This window comes from Ovis aries, chromosome 13 (assembly GCF_016772045.2).
Source record: "Ovis aries strain OAR_USU_Benz2616 breed Rambouillet chromosome 13, ARS-UI_Ramb_v3.0, whole genome shotgun sequence".
Taxonomy (NCBI): domain Eukaryota; kingdom Metazoa; phylum Chordata; class Mammalia; order Artiodactyla; family Bovidae; genus Ovis; species Ovis aries.
The window spans coordinates 77904352-77921852 of NC_056066.1; positions in this window are offsets into that span (position 1 = coordinate 77904352).

Consider the following 17501-nt stretch of genomic DNA (forward strand, 5'->3'; position numbering starts at 1 on the left):
AAGAGAGTTTTCTTGGAGAGAAGTTTTCGTGCTACTGTGTGCCTAACACATAGTAGGTGCTTAATCCACATGTAATGACTTATACTGGCACTATTCTCGGCACCGGAGCTTCTGAGAATCCAAAGGAGACGATAGATAATAAGGAAGCAAACTTTTAAAAGAAACAATATTATGTCCAGTGAAAGAAGCCAGACACAAAAATGACACATATATGATTCTACTTGTATGAAACATTCAGGATAGTTAAACCATAGAGACAGCAAGTAGATTAGTTTCTACTGCTAGGGGATAGGGGGAGGAAAGAATGACTGTTAACAGGCACAGGGTTCCTTGTTGGGGTGATGGAAACAATTAGGAATCAGGCCTTAGTGATGGTAGTACAACATAATAAATATATTAAAAGCCACTGAATTGTATGCTTTTGAATGCTAAAGTTTATGTTATATGAATTACATCTTAACACTATTTTAAAAATATTTTAAAAAGAGAAAAAGAGGATAATTTCACATGGTGATATGCGCATTGAAAGATAAAGTAAAATGTGCAGCAGATAGTAGCTGATTGGGGCAACTGGGCAAAGTGGTTCCTGAAGGCCCCCTGAGGAAGTGACATTTGTTTTTGTTTTGGCCATGCCACATGGCATGCAGGATCTTAGTTTTTGGGACAGGGATTGAATCCCAGCCTCCTGCATTGGAAATGTGGAGTGTTAACCACTGGATTGCCGGGGAAGTCCCCAAAATAACTTTTGTGATGAAACCTGAATTATGACTAAGAGGCTCTATATAAATATTAACAAGTAGGTATTAATAGATGAAGGCTCAGCAAGTGCAAAGATCCTGAGTTTGGGGGATGACCTTGGCACATTCAAAGAACTGAAGTCCATAGAGTTGGGGTGCAGAGGAAAAGACACAAGAGATCAGAGACCTCTGCAGGGGCAGAAAGCAGACCAAACTAGGCACTGTAGCTAACTAAGAAGATTTGGGGTTTAGCTCACAGTACGATGGGGAGCCAGGGATAGTTTTGAGCAAAAGAGAAACATGATCAGACAAATGCTTAACACGGACCACTTAGGGAACTTCCCTGGACTCCATGCTCCCAATACAGAGGACCTAGGTTTGATTTCCTGGTCAGGGAACTAGATCCCACAGGCCGAAACTAAGAGTTTGCACGCAGCAACTAAAGAGTCTTAGTGCCACAACTAAGACCTGGCACAGCCAAATAAATTAAAAAAAAAAATTTTTAAAAAAGGACCACTTGGACTGCCACATACAGTAAATAACAGGTGAGTGAAAGCAGAGGCATAAACTGTAAGCGAAGCCCTTTGACACCGCGCTGTGACTGGGAACATTTAGTAACTGCCAGTCATCTTTCATAAACTAGAAACATGCCAACTTGCCATATTTATTTAAAAACAGGAAGTCAAGGCCATGGTTATTTGATATTTCCGTCTGTGACGCTGCCTCACCTCCCCATTCTATGAGTCATCAAGCTCTGACATTGCTTCCTCCCCAACCCGTCTCCCGCTCACCTTTGTATCCTTTTCGCTGTCCCCGCTTTGAGACCTGGTCTCAGACGGAAACACTGGTTTCCAGGCTGCCCCCAAGCAGACCTTTTTTCCCTTTCTCCTTTTAAAAAGATCCTACTTTTTTTTTTTTTTTTTCTCATTTCATGCCATATATCATTTGCAGGCAAAAGTTATTAAAATAATAATAAGTTAGGAAGATGGGGGGGCATACCCAAGGTACACAATGCAGAGACAATCATTACCAAAACAGCACTGTCGTGTTTAATGCGCCTATCCTTTTTTATTTTTAGACTTTATTTGATCATGGTTATACATGCACCTGAATGGAAGTATCAAATTTCCTAAAAAACAGAAGTCCTCACTTCATTTCTCCCTCCCATTTTCCTTTCCCCAAAGGCAACGACTCTGACTACTTCTGGTTAAATTTTTAAATATTCAATTTCATCTCTCTAAATAACATGTTCCTACTGATTGCCACTTCTAAACTGTGCAGTTTTCAGAGTAATCTGCTTGAAACTTCCCTCGTAGTATAATCCACTGGCTAAGACTCTGAGCTCTGAATGCACGGGACCTGGGTTCGATCCCTGGTCGAGGAACTAGATGCCACATGCCACATCTAAGACCTAGGGCAGTCAAAGAAAGAAAGAAATATATATATTTTTTAAATAATCTGCTTTCCCACTCTTGGACATGAGGGCTCTGTTCTCCTTCCTCCTCTAAAGTTGGCCCATATGTTTACACCCTTCCCACTCCCCCATCCTCTCAGGATAGGGGTATGGTAATTTCGGTGGGACCAATGGTTACTATTTACATAACTGTGACTATGTATACTATCATGTGAATTGAATCGCCAGTCTATGTCTGACGCAGGATGCAGCATGCTTGGGGCTGGTGCATGGGGATGACCCAGAAAGATGTTATGGGGAGGGAGGTGGGAGGGGGGTTCATGTACGGGAATGCATGTAAGAATTAAAGATTTTAAAATTTAAAAAATAAAAAAATAAAAAAAATAAAAAATTAAAATTAAAAAAAAAAAAACTGTGACTATGTAGATACCATTCATCATTGGTAAACTATGATGTCCTTTAGCTTCCCCACCCCGCTCTGCCCCCCGAAGTGTTCTGTGTTTTTTTTTTAAGTTGATTATCATCTTGTTCTCCACTCCCACCCCAAGCTGACTTCATTTTCTCAGTATTTCTTATCAATTCAACTCCAAGTTCTTTGCCAATGGTCCAAGCATCCTCCCAGCTCCTTCCAATACATCAGAAATTCTACGTGTTCACCTTTGTAAAGAAATCTCCCTGGAGCCTTCAGACTTGCAGAGTCTGGACCAGTTACCCTCTCTGGGGCACATGTCATCCTCAGATGTCCCTTCATCATCATCTGAGAATTACGTCTGTTTCTCCCACGTGCTGGGTTTGTTTCCTGGGTTCTGTGTCTTGTTCTTCCTCGTCTGACCACACACACACACCTATGCAAGCATACACACACCCTTTTTGGTGTAGCACAGCCTCCAGTAACTCCCTGAGAAAGGGCGTGTGGGAAGTAGAAAATTTTCACCTTCCCATAACTGAAAGTGATTTTATTTGTTCTGCTCCCGTGATGATTGTTTGGCTGGGTAGAGAATTCTAGGTTGGAAGTCATTTTCACTCAGATTTTTGAAGGCATCAATCCACTGCCTTCTTATGTCTGGAATTTTGAGGAGAAGTCCAAAAGCATTCTGCTTTTGTTACTTTAAACGTGACCCGTTTCCCCTTCTCTTTGCAAGTCCGTTCTTGGTATTTCGAAATTTCACAGTGATGTTCCTTGATGTGGACCTATTTTTATTCAGTGTGCTAGGCACTCAGTAAACATTTTCAATTGGGAAACCCATGTCCTTTCATTCTGGAGAATTTTTGTGAATTATTTTATTGATGATTTCTCTCCTTGTTTCTCTTCTTTCTTAATAAAAATGACTATGTTTCTGATGTGGAATTTTTTTAGACTGGCCCCCTAAACAATTTCTCGTTTTTCTCCTATTGTCTATCTTTGTCTTTTTGTTCTACTTTCTGAGACAAACCCTCACATTTATCTTCTGTTCCTGTTGTTAATTTTTTAATATCTCTGCTTTTCGTTTCCAAGAAGCCCTCAAAATATCCCCACTTTTAATGGCATTTTTTTCTTGCTTCAGGGTAACTCTCTGAAAAGTTGTTTTGCAGTTTTTGTTAGGGTTTTTTTTTCCCCCCCTTCCTGTATTGTCTCTATTTCCTCTAGTTACTTTTCTCTGTTTGCTATGGTCTCAAATTTTCATTTAAGAGGGTGTTCTCAGGTGTCTGATATTTCTTGATTTTCTGATCATATTTAAGACTAGGGGACCAAGAAGCTGATCATTGTACATGTTGGGAAGTGGGCTGTTGACATTGAACTGGGCCATTTGTTGGGATTCTCCTGATATTAAAACATATTTAGGTGATGACAGAAACTAACACAATATTCTAAAGCAGCTATGATCCAATAAAAGCAAATAAATAAAAATGTATTTAGGTGATTCCTCTGAGTCTAGCCAGATTTTTCTGGAGAAGACTCTTCCAGTGTCCTACCTGGAGTGGAAGGGCCTGGGGAAGACCGGTGCATATGATTTGCCTGGCCCCTGATCTGAGCCATGGGGCCGGCCCTGCTGATGTGGTGAAGGACTGGGAAGGGTATCTTCAGCATGCAGGTCCCAAAAGACGCCTCCCAAAGATTCCATGTTAAATTCCTGGAACCTGTGAATGTTACCTCATTGTGAAAAAGGGTCTTTGCAACTATGATTAAGTTGACTTTAAAAAAAAAAAAAAACATAGACCATATATATATTTTTAATGTGGACCATTTTTAAAGTATTTACTGAATTTGTCACAATATTACTTCTGTTTTATGTTTTGTTTATTGGCCTCAAGGCATGTAGGCTCTTAGCTCCCAGTTTTTCACTATAGCATCTGTGGGCTAGTACTGTAACCTTGGGCTTTTTGCTTAGTTGAGTCTGACTCTTTGTGATCCTATAGACTACACCTTGCTAGGCTCCTCTGTCTATGGAATTTCCTAGGCAAGAAAATTGCTGTGGATTGCCATTTCCTCCCCTAGGAGATCTCCTGGATCCAGGGATCTGTCCTGGGTCTATCCACGTCTCCTTCATTGCAAGCGGATTCTTTACTGCTGAGTCACCGGCCCTGACCAGGGATCAAACTGGTAACCCCAGATTGGAAGATGAAGTCTTAACCACTGGACCACCAGGGAAGTGATAGTTGTGGTGTACACGGGTGGGCCCCATGTGCCATCACAAATGTCCTTCAAAGAGACAGGCAGATGGAGATGAGGAGCTTGGAGGAGAAAACAGAGTGAAGACGGAGCAGAAAGGGATAGGGCCACAAGCCGAGGAGTGCTGACAGGCACCAAAAGCTGGGAGAGGCGAGGGCTGGACTCTCTCCCAGAGCCTCTGGGAGAGGATGGCCCTGCCAACACTTTGATTTCAGCCTTTTGGCCTCCAGAACTGTAAGAGGATATACTTCTATTGTTTGAAGCCACACAGTTCATGGTAATTTGTTACAGCACTCCCAGGAAATTAAGACACAAGATTTCACTTAATCCTCTTGCTTTCAATATAGTACCTCTGCCCTAAAATGTGCTGGGGTCCCCACCCCCAGACCCTCTGTTTTACTGCCCCCAAAGAAGAAACTGCCAGGCTTTTGCTGAAGCAGGTGCCCAGTCACCTAGAGTTGGGTAGGGGCTAGGAGGATCTGCAAATTTGACTGCTTCTTAAACAGACTTCTGGGCGATTTCTTTGATTTCCCAGCCTCCACCCTGAGGCCCACTCCCCTGCCCATTCAATTTTACTTTCAGAGTTACCTGGTGCCACCAACTCATGACCCTTTGGGAGGAATTTCTAGGGGTAAATCAGGTTGGCCTTGACTTTTCCCAATGCTGCCTGACGATTGGGTTTTCTCAATTCTGCTGATTAATCTACGTACTTTCTCTTCTCCAAAATGTTCTCACTCTTGTCTCCTCTTCTGTTCTCCAGTCCTTAAGGGTCAAAACAAACAAACCAACCCTTTATTGTCAAGCTAGAGGAGTCAAGGGGTATAGCAAAAGTAGGAATCCAGCGGCTTCCCTGGTGGTGCAGGGGCTAAAACTCCAAGTTCCCAGTGCAGGGGCCCAAGTTCCATCCCTGGTTAGGAGAGTAGATCCTGCATGCTGCAGCTGAAGATCTCACACGCCAAAACATCCTGCGTGCAGCAAGTAAGAAAGACCTAGTGCCGCCAAAAAAAAAAAAAAAGCAGAAGTCTGCGCTTAGTTGGCCCTTTTTCCCCAAGTCTCAGTGGGTTAACGTCCAGATGCTGCTCTGAACACCTGCTGAAATCCCACTTCCTCCTTCCTTAGAGATCCAAGCCTGACTCATCTCTCTGTTCCCCATGCCAAGAGTGGGGCCTGCCACATGGTAAGCACAGGGATTTTTTTTTTAAAAAACAGGATCATCCCCAGCATTTGTTACCAAGTGTGATTATCGTAAGAAATTCTGGAAGGGGATGTCTAAGTTTCCCCAGGTACAGAAGTGGAGAACTAAGATTGGGAAAACAAAGAAGTCAGTATAGGTATGTTGTCTGTCAATTACAGCTCAGTTAAAAAAAAATACATATGTATTTTTTAAAGTCTATAGGGAGAACATCAACAGTCTTAATTTTAGGACTCTGAAATCAACATGGTTGTAAACTTCACAGACACAGAAAACAAATATGTGGTTACCGATGGGGGAAGGAAGGAGGGATAAATTAGGAAATAAACAGATACACGCCACTGAATATAAATAGATAAGCAACAAGGATTTACTCTATAGCACAGGAAACTGCCCCAGGTGGCACTAATAGTAAAGAACCTGCCTGCCAATGCAGGAGACCTGGGTTTGATCCCTGGATTGGGAAGATCCCCTGGAGAAGGGTATGGCAACCCCCTCCAGTATTCTTGCCTGGAGAATCCCAAGGACCAGAGGAGGCTGGCGGGCTACAGTCCATAGTGTCACAAAGAGTCCGACACAACTGAAGTGACTTACCATGCATGCACAGGGAACTATATTGAATATCCTATAATTACCTATCAATTCAGTTCAGTCGCTCAGTCGTGTCTGATGCTTTGCAACCCCATGGACTGCAGCACACCAGGCTTCCCAGTCCATCACCAAGTCCTGGAGCTTGCTCAAACTCATGTCCATTGAGTCAGTGATGCCATCCAACCATCTCATCCTCTGTCGTCCCCTTTGCCTGTCTTCAGTCTTTCCCAACATCGGGGTCTTTTCAAATGAGTCAGTTCTTCACATCAGGTGGCCAAAGTATTGGAGCTTCAGCTTCAGCATCAGTCCTTCCAATGAATATTTAGGACTGATTTCCTTTAGGATGGACTGGTTTGATCTTCTTGAAGTCCAAGGGACTCTCAAGAATCTTCTCCAACACCACAGTTCAAAAGCATCAATTCTTCGGTGCTCAGCTTTCTTTATAGTCCAACTCTCACATCCATACATGGCTACTGGAAAAACCATTCCTTTGACTAGACAGACCTTTGTTGACAAAGAAATGTCTCTGATTTTTAATATGCTGTCTAGGTTGGTCATAGCTCTTCTTCCAAGGAGCAAGCGTGTTTTAATTTCATGGCTGCAGTCACCATCTGCAGTGATTTTGGAGCCCAAAAAAACTGTCTCCACTGTTTCCCCATTTATTTGCCATGAAGTGATAAGACCAGATGCATGATCTTAGATTTCTGAATGTTCAGTTTTAAACTAACTTTTTCACTCTCCTGTTTCACTTTCATCAAGAGGCTCTATAGTTCTTTACTTTCTGCTCTAAGGGTGGTATCATCTGCATATCTGAGGTTATTGATATTTCTCCGGGCAGTCTTGATTCCAGCTTGTGCTTCATCCAGCCCAGCATTTTGCATGATGTACTCTGCAGTTAAGTTAAGCGTGGTGACAATATACAGCCTTGATGTACTCCTTTCCCAATTTGGAACCAGTCTGTTGTTCCATATCCGGTTCTGTTGCTTCTTGACCTGCATACAGATTTCTCAGGAGGCAGGTCAGGTGGTCTGGTATTCCCATCTCTTTAAGAATTTTCCACAGTTTGCTGTGATCCACACAGTCAAAGGCTTTGGCGTAGTCAATAAAGCAGAAGCAGATGTTTTTCTGGGATTCTCTTGCTTTTTCTATGATCCAATGGATGTTGGCAATTTGATCTCTGATTCCTCTGCCTTTTCTAAATCCAGCTTGAATATCTGGAAGTTCTCGGTTCACATACTGTTGAAGCCTGACTTGGAGAGTTTTGAGCATTACTTTACTAGCGTGTGGGATAAGAGCAATTGTGCGGTAGTTTGAGCATTCTTTGGCATTGCCTTTCTTTGGAATTGGAATGAAAACTGACCTTTTCCAGTCCTGTAGCCACTGCTGAGTTCTCCAAATTTGCTGGCATATTGAGTGCAGCACTTTCACAGCATCATCTTCTAATAACCTATAATGAAGAATAATCTGAAAAAATACATATAACTGAATCACTTTGCTGTATACCTGAAACTAACACAATACTGTGTATCAAGGACACTTCAAATATGATTGTATACGTGTTCAGAGTCCCATTTATAAGTTGCATTTTAAAAGTATATAATTTTTATTAAACTAGGAAGAAAGGTATTTGGGGCATTGTCTATTATACAGAATGTTAATGTTTATGAAAGGTATTCTTTCATTTCTTATGTATTGAAAACCTTCTTAGATCTAAAAACCTAATTAAATGTATATAGAATTTAAATAATATGAATTACTATAGGCACATCAATATTTTTACTCTGAAAGCAAAAAATAAATTTTATTGTTTCTCTCTGTACTTCACAAAAATTATTCATGAATTAGGCAATGAACTAAATCTCTGTGAAGCCATAAAAGCAGAACATGTTTAGTATATACTACTGGGTATAATAAAATTAGAAATGAATAATGAAAGTTACTCAGTAAGGACAAAATTCTAAAATACCTCCTTGAGTAAGTCTTGTCTCAAAGAAGAAACCACAAAGAGAATCATGGGTCAAAACTCATGTGATATCCTCAAAGCAGGTTTTCAAAACAGAGTAAACTCCTGGACATTTATATCATCCAAGAATAAATACGTAAACACACACACACAGAGTCTCCCTTGGTATCCTTAGGGGGACTGGCTCTAGGATCCTCACGAATACCAAAATCCATAGATTCTCAAGTCCCTTGCGTAGCATGATATCGCATCTGCACATAACCAAGGACACCCTTGGCATACCTTAAATCATCTCTAGATTACTTTAATACCTAGCACAATATATTAAATAAACAGTAGGTACATACTTTCCAGTGCACAACAAATTCAAGTTTTGCTTTTGCAACTTTCTGGAATCTTTCTTTTCGATATTTTTGAGCTGCAGTTGGTTGAATCCGAGGAGGCAGAACCCAAGATATGAAGGTGGGCTGGCTCTGGGTGCCTGTGTGTATTCTAGTGGGTCACCACTGTGGGCAGCTTAATCCCACTGGAGGATTCTGGGACACTAGAATATAACCTCAGATTTGTCTTACCCGAGGGGCAAAGGAGTGAGGGTGTTTATCCTCCAACTCTTTCCATTCACTGGTTGAGGGCTGCTCTGGGACCATCAGCTGCCCGGCACAGCTGGATTGAGTTGTGTCGAGAGGAAGCCATTAGGCTGCAGAAGGCCTCTCCAAGATGTTACGAGCAGGCACCGGCAGAGTCTGAGAAGAGTTGGGGAGAGCCAAGCAGAAATTCAGGTTCCCAGGCTCCAGCCCAAGATCCAGTGGTCCATGACAGAACTGGAATCTGTACCTTTTCACCACATCTTAAGCATACCTGTTGCACCTGACTTTACTGAATTCTACAAGCTCAGTGTTTTCATTTGTGCCTGGTAACTCTAGTGCTTACTAAATGCTAAGTGGCCAGGGCCAGATTAAAACACTGATGTCAGCAGGCTTTAAGAAATTATCCACAACTCTCTCCCCAGTGTGTAAATGAATGTGAAATAATACCAAATAGTTAAAAAAAAAAAAATTACAGGGAAAGCCAACACAGAACTTAATTTTCCATGGCATGGTAGGCAGAATAATACTTCCCAAAGATGTCCGCTTGCTAATTCCTGGCCCCCTGTGAATGTATTATGTCACATGACAAGGGGCAATTAAGGTGGTTAAATCTGTTAACCTGGAGATGGGGAGATCCTTCCAGATTATCTGGGTGGACTCAATGTAAACACAAAAGGAGAGCGGGCAGCAGAGCCAGAGTCAGAGATGAAGTGGCGACCGCGGCATCGTGGGGCATCTTTTTGTTTGTTCTTTGGCTGCATCTCATGGCATGAAGGATCTTAATTCCCCGACCTGGGATGGAATCTGCACCCCCTGAGTTGGAAGCACAGACTACTGGACAGCCAGGGAAATCCCCCCCTGACACTTCTAACCCACAGAGTTATAATAAATCTGTGCTGTTTGCAGAAACTTCCTTACAGTAAATCCCTTAATGAATATTTCCTATTTTTTCTGCTTCTCTGATTGAAACTCAGCTGATAACCATTTGGTGGTAATCACTTTGATTTCCTTTCTTTGACCAAAAAAAAAAACCTTTTCCCTGGTACCTCAGTTTCGTTGACAGCATCAGCATTTTCTAAACTCTGGGAACAGAGTGATGAGTGCGACTTCAGGTTTCCACATGTGTGAAATTGGGTAGCATGAGTGTACTTCATGGGGTTATTGACTGGATTAAATAAATCACTGAGCATAACGCACTGGGAATAATGCCTGGTACAGAGTAGGTGTTCAAGAAATGTTAGGAGAGCTAGAGGTCAGAAGAAAGACGGGAGAGACTACAAACAATAAATGCCGGAGAAGGTGTGGGGAAAAGGGACCCCTCTTACACTGTCGGTGGGGGTGCAGACTAGTAGAGCCACTCTGGAGAACAGTGCAGAGATTCCTTACAAAACTGGAAATAGAATTGCCTTATCACCCAGCAATCCCACTGCTGGGCATACACACCAAGGAAACCAGAACTGAAAGAGACACGTGTACCCCAAAGTTCACCACAGCACTGTTTACAATACCTAGGACGCAGAAGCAACCAAGAAGTCCATCGGCGGACAAATGGATGAGAAAGTTGTGGTACATATACGCAATGGAATATTACTCAGCCATTAAAAAGAACGCATTTGAGTCAGTTCTAAGGAGGTGGATGATACTGGAGCCTATTATACAGAGTGAAGTAAGCCAGAAAGAAAAACACCACTACTGTATATTGACACATATATATGGAATTTAGAAGGATGGTCACGATGACCCTATATGTGAGACAGCAAAAGAGACACAGATATAAAGAACAGACTTTTGGACTCTGGGAGAAGGTGAGGGTGAGATGATTTGACAGAACAGCATTGAAACATGAATATTACCATATGTAAAACAGATGACCAGTTCAAGTTCGATGCATGAAACAGGGCCCCCAAAGCTGGTGCTCTGGGACAACTCAGAGGGATGGGATGGGGAGGGAGGTGGGAGGGGGGTTTGGAATGGGGAGACACATGTGCCCCCATGGCTGATTCATGTCAATGTATGGCAAAAACCACCACAATATTGTAGAGTAATTAGCCTCCAATTAAAATTAATTTATTAATTAAAGAGATAGTCCAGGGAGTACACACACACACACACACACACACACACACACACAAACTCAGGAAGAAAGGAAGGAAGGGAGGGAGGGAAGAAGGGGGAAAAATACCTGATGGCTATGAGTGTCTCAGAAACACGTTTAAGACTAGACCAGGGTGGGACTTCCCTTGCGGTCCAATGTTTAAGACTCAGTACCTCCAGTGGGGTGGGCAGAGGTTTGGTCCTTGCTAGGGGAACTAGGATCCCACATACCATGATGCATGGCTGGAAAAAAATAAAAATAAAAACTAGACCGGGGTTGACAGCCCACAGCAGACCAGATTCCAGACTGCCAGCTGTTTTTATATGGTCTGTGACTTAAGAATGGTTTCTATATTTTTAAAATATACTTTTAAATAATTTAATCAGTTAATTAATTTGGTGGTGCTGGATCTTCCTTGCTTTGTGGACTCCTCTCTAGTTGTGGCGGGCAGGGATTCCTCTCTAGTTGCAGTTCCCAGACTTACTGCGGCGGCTTCTCTTGCTGAGGATCACAGGCTCTAGAGTATTCAGCCTGCAGTAGTTACAGCACACGGGCCCAGGAGTTGCGGCTCCCAGGTTCAAGAGTGCGGGGTTAGTAGTTGCCATATGCAAGCTCAGTTGCTCTGGGGTATGTGGGATCATGCCAGATAAGGGATCGTGTCTCCTGCATTGGCAGGCAGATTCTTTACCTCTCAGCTACCAGAGAAGCCTGCTTTCTACATTTTTAAATGGTAGGAAAAAATAGTAAGAATAGTTCATGACATGTGAAAGTCACAAGAAATTCAAATTTCAGTATCTATAGAGTTTTGCTGGAACATAGCCATGCCTATTTAAACTGGAGATCGCTGCTTTCCCACTGTGATGGCAGGGTTGAGTTGTTGCCACAAAGCAGAATGCCCACAAAGCTTAAAACATTTACTGTCTGGTTCTTTAGCCAAAAAAGTTTGCTGACCCCTGCTTTAGACTGGTCAGGGAGGGCCTCCCTGAGGAGGTGACATTTGAGCTGAGACCTAAATAGCCAAGAAAGAGGAAGATTAGGGGTAAGAGGGCACAGAGAACCAAGGCAAGAGTTTTCTCCCCGATCTTACAACATTCCAAAGAGGGGCTCTGTCCAAAACTAGGACCTTGCAGCTCTGAGGGTGTTGGGCGGGTCTCAGGGTTATGAAACCAACAGTTGGAGTGGAAAGCCAGGGCTGCCTGACCCCAGAGCCTGCCCTCGCTCTGCTAACATGGGACAGGAAACCAGAATTACGTGCTGAAAGGCTTTATTTACCTTCCTGAGGGCAGTGACCGGAGATTTTAGATTCATTCCCAGGAACTGTGAGAAGCACCTGGGATTGGCCCACAGTCCTGAGAACGGCCTCCCAGTTGGCAGTAGGTCCGTGACTGGCACGAAGCCTGGATCTGGCCCTGATAGCAGGGCCTGTGGCAAGAGCAGTGGGTGGCATGGTGACTATTGGGTTGGCCCAAAAGTTCATTCAGGCTTTTCCGTAAGATGTTACAGGAAAAAACAAAAACAGGCAGCCCTCGATGAGTTCAGAGCCCTGTGTTCATTGTGACGGGCCCACAGCCTGCAGCCTGATGCAAAGAAACCTACCTCCAGCCCTCGGGAGCCCAAATCCCACCAGGTGGGGTTTTCTGGGGCTAGAAGAAAAGTGACAGCCTTGAGGTCTCAGCTAATAAATGTGACTCAGAGAGATCACCGGCTCAATGGACATGAGGTTGAGCAGGTTGGCTCCGGGAGTTGGTGATGGACAGGGAAGCCTGGCGTGCTGCAGCCCATGGGGCTGCAAAGAGTCGGACAGGACTCAGCGACTGAAATGAGCTGAGCTGAACTGATCTGAATCCCAGCTCAGTATTTGCTAGCTGTGTGACTTTAGGCAATTAGCTTGATGTCTCTGTGCTTTGCTGATAATACATGCCTGAAAGAAAAGAAAGGAATCGAGGAAACGATAGTCCAGCACCACACCCACAGGAAGGACAGCAAACGTCGGCTGATCATGAGCCCATTCTCTCAGTCAGCTCAGACAACAAGCGTCAAGAGAGCTTAAATCCTTTCGGCAGAGAATTTGAGCCAGATAGATAGATCTTTTCTCCACCCAGTTCAAGTGCCAAAAACTTGACATCATCCTTGACTCCTTTCTTTCTCCGAAGTCCATCCGCAAATCCTGCCTTCAATACCCACCCACAGCCCAATCATTCCTGCCATACCCACGGTATCACCTTAGTTTAAAGCGCCACCAGCTCTCGCCCAGATTATTGCAAAGGCCTCCTGGTTGAGATCGTCCACCCTTCCCCCCCTTCCCCGCCCCTGACTCTCCACAGCACTCCTCTTTTCAAATCCCTTCTGACAAACTTTATTTTTGGAGTATGGTTGATTTACAATGTTGTGTTAGTTTCAGGTGTACAGCAAAGTGAATCAATTCTACGTGTACATGTATCCACTCTTCTTTTCAAATCATCTATTTATTTGGCTGTGTTGGGCTCAGTAGTTGCAGCGTGGGCTTAGTTGCTCTGAGGCATGTGGAATCTTACTTCCCCAATCAGGGACTGAACCTGCATCCTCTGTACAAGGCGGATTCTTAACCACTAGACTACTAGGAAAGTCGCTCCACTCTTTTTTTTTTAAGATTCTTCTGGTGGCTCAGAGGTTAAAGCGTCTGCCTCTAATGCGGGAGACCCGGGTTCAATCCCTGGGTCGGGAAGATCCCCTGGAGAAGGAAATGGTAACCCACTCCAGTATTCTTGCCTAGAGAATCCCATGGACAGAGAAGCCTGGTAAGCTATAGTCCACAGGGTCACAAAGAGTTGGACATGACTGAGCGACTTCACTTTCACTCTTCACTTTTCCTCTACAGGCTGTTATCGAATATCTATGCAGCTAGTTCTTACTAGTTATCTATTTTACAAATAGTTGTGTATATATGTCAATTCCAATCTCCTAATTTATCCCTCCCCTACTTATCCCCTGGTAACCGTAAGTTTGTTTTCATCACCTGTGACTCTACTTCTGTCTTGTAAATAACTTCATTTGTATCTTTTTTTAAAGATTCCACATATAAGTGATATTACGTTTGGTTTTCTCTCTCTGACTTCACTCACTATGACAATCTGTGTTGCTGCAAATGGCATCACTTTGTGCTTTTATAGCTGAGTAACCCTGATGCTCAGAAAGATTGAAGGCGGGAGAAGAAGGGGACGACAGAGGATGAGATGGTTGGATGGCATCACCGACTCAATAGACATGAGTTTGAGTAAACTCCGGAAGCTGGTGATGGGCAGGAAGGCCTTGTGTGGTACAGTCTATGGGGTCGCAAAGAGTCAGACACGACTGAGCGACTGAACTGAACTGAATACTCCATTGTGTATATATATGTACCATGTCTTCTTTATCCATTCCTCCACTGATGGACATTTAGTTTGTTTCTATGTCCTGGTTATTGTAAATAATAAGTGAACATCGGGTGCATGCATCTTTTCGGAACTGTGGTTTTCTCTGGGTATATGACCAGGAATGGCTGTGTCATACAGTAGTTCTATTTTTAGTATAGTGGGTGTACCAATTTACATTCCCATGAAGAGAGTAAGAGGGTTCCCTTTTCTCCGCACTGTCTCCAACATTTATTGTTTGTAGATTTTTTGATGATGGCCATTTTTATAGCACATGGTAACGCCTCACTGTAGTTTTGATTTGCTTTTCTCTAATCTTTAATTCATTCCAATCCCCAAAAAAGGAAATGCCAAAGAATGCTCAAACTACCACACAATTGCACTCATCTCACACACTATTGAAGTAATGCTCAAAATTCTCTAAGCCAGGCTTCAGCAATACGTGAACCGTGAACTTCCAGATGTTCAAGCTGGTTTTAGAAAAGGCAGAGGAACCAGAGATCAAATTGCCAACATCCACTGGATCATGGAAAAAGCAAGAGAGTTCCAGAAAAACATCTATTTCTGCTTTATTGACTATGCCAAAGTCTTTGACTGTGTGGATCACAATAAACTGTGGAAAATTCTGAGAGAGATGGGAATACAGACCACCTGACCTGCCTCATGAGAAACCTATATGCAGGTCAGGAAGCAACAGTTAGAACTGGACATGGAACAACAGACTGGTTCCAAATGGGAAAAGGAGTACGTCAAAGCTGTATATTGTCACCCTGCTTATTTAACTTATACACAGAGTACATCATGAGAAACACTGGACTGGAAGAAGAAGCACAAGCTGGAATTAAGATTGCCAGGAGAAATATCAATAAGCTCAGATATGCAGATGACACCACCCTTATGACAGAAAGTGAAGAGGAACTAAAAAGCCTCTTGATGAAAGTGAAAGAGGAGAATGAAACAGTTGGCTTAAAGCTCAACATTCAGAAAACGAAGATCATGGCATCCGGTCCCATCACTTCATGGGAAATAGATGGGGAAACAGTGGAAATAGTGTCAGACTTTATTTTGGGGGGCTCCAAAATCACTGCAGATGGTGACTGCAGCCATGAAATTAAAAGATGCTTACTCCTTGAAAGGAAAGTTATGACCAACCTAGATAGCATATTGAAAAGCAGAGACATTACTTTGCCGACTAAGGTCCATCTAGTCAAGGCTATGGTTTTTCCAGTGGTCATGTATGGATGTGAGAGTTGGACTGTGAAGAAAGCTGAGCACCGAAGAATTGATGCTTTTGAACTGTGGTGTTGGAGAAGACTCTTGAGAGTCCCTTGGACTGCAAGGAGATCCAACCAGTCCATCCTAAAGGAGATCAGTCCTGGGTGTTCATTGGAAGGACTGATGCTGAAGCTGAAACTCCAATACTTTGGCCACCTCATGTGAAGAGTTGACTCATTGGAAAAGACCCTGATGCTGGGAGAGATTGGGGGCAGGAGGAGAAGGGGATGACAGAGGATGAGATGGCTGGATGGCATCACTGACTCGATGGACATGAGTTTGGGTAAACTCCAGGAGTGGATGATGGACAGGGAGGCCTGGTGTGCTACGATTCATGGGGTCACAAAGAGTCGGAGAGGACTGAGCAACTGAACTGAACTGAACCTTTAATGATGTTGAACATGCACTTTTTGGTCATCCGTATGTTTTCTTTTGGCCATCTTTATGTCCTGAATATTTATTAGAAGGACTAATGATGAAGCTGAAGCTCCAATGCTTTGGCCACCTGATGCGAAGAACCGACTCTTTGGAAAACACCCATATGCTGGGAAAGACTGAAGCAGGAAAAGGGGGCGACAGAGGATGAAATGGTTGGATAGCATCACTGACTTAATGGACATGAGTTTGAACAAACTCTGGGAGATGGTGAAGGACAGGGAAGCCTGGCATGCTGCAGTCCATTGGGTTGCAGAGTCAGACATGACAAATAGACTGAACAACAACGTCTCCGTTAGAACTTCTGCCCATTTTTTGATTTGGTTATGTGTTTTGCTTTTTTTTTTAAAATATTAAGCTGCATAAGCCATTTGTATATTTTGGAGATTAATCCCTGGTTGGTTGCTTCATTTGCAAATATTTTCTCCTATTCTGAGAATGAAATTAGAACACTCTTTAACACCATACCCAAAAATAAACTCAAAATGGATTATTTGTTCATTTTTAAATTAAATTAAATTACTTTTGGCTACGCCAATACATGTGGGATCTTAGTTCCCTGAGCAGGGATCAAACTCTCGGCCCCTGCATTGGAAGTGCAGAGTCATAACCACTGGAGGATCAGGGAAGTCTCAAGGTCATCTTTCTCTCTAGTTGCTACTTTATGCCAGGTACTAGTCTAGGTACTTAAAAGAGAACAAAACTTTGCCATTCAGAAGTTTATGTTCTCATGGAGAGAAGAACAATAACTGAACATTTAAGTAAAACATATAATATGTTCAGGGTTATGGAGGAGAAGAATGCAGAGAAGGGAAGAGCACTTGGATTTTAGACAGGTTGGTCAGGGAAGGCATATTGGACAAGAGAAAGGTAAACAGAAAGTGGGAAAGGTGGGTGTCAAGAAGCAAGTAGGAGCTGAGTATTCTTTCTTAAAAGGCTTTATTGATTTGGCTGCACCAGGTCTCAGCTGCAGCATGTGGGACGCAGCTCTCTCACCAGGGCTGGAACCCCAGCTGCCCGCGGTGAGAGCGCAGTCTTAGCCACTGGGCCCCCAGGGAAGTCCCAGGGCTGAGGATTCTTGACCAAGGGCCTGGCCAGTGCAGAGGTACAATTGATCCTGGTGTGTTTCAGGTGCCCCCAAGGAAGTCACTGTGACCACAGCGGAAAATGTGA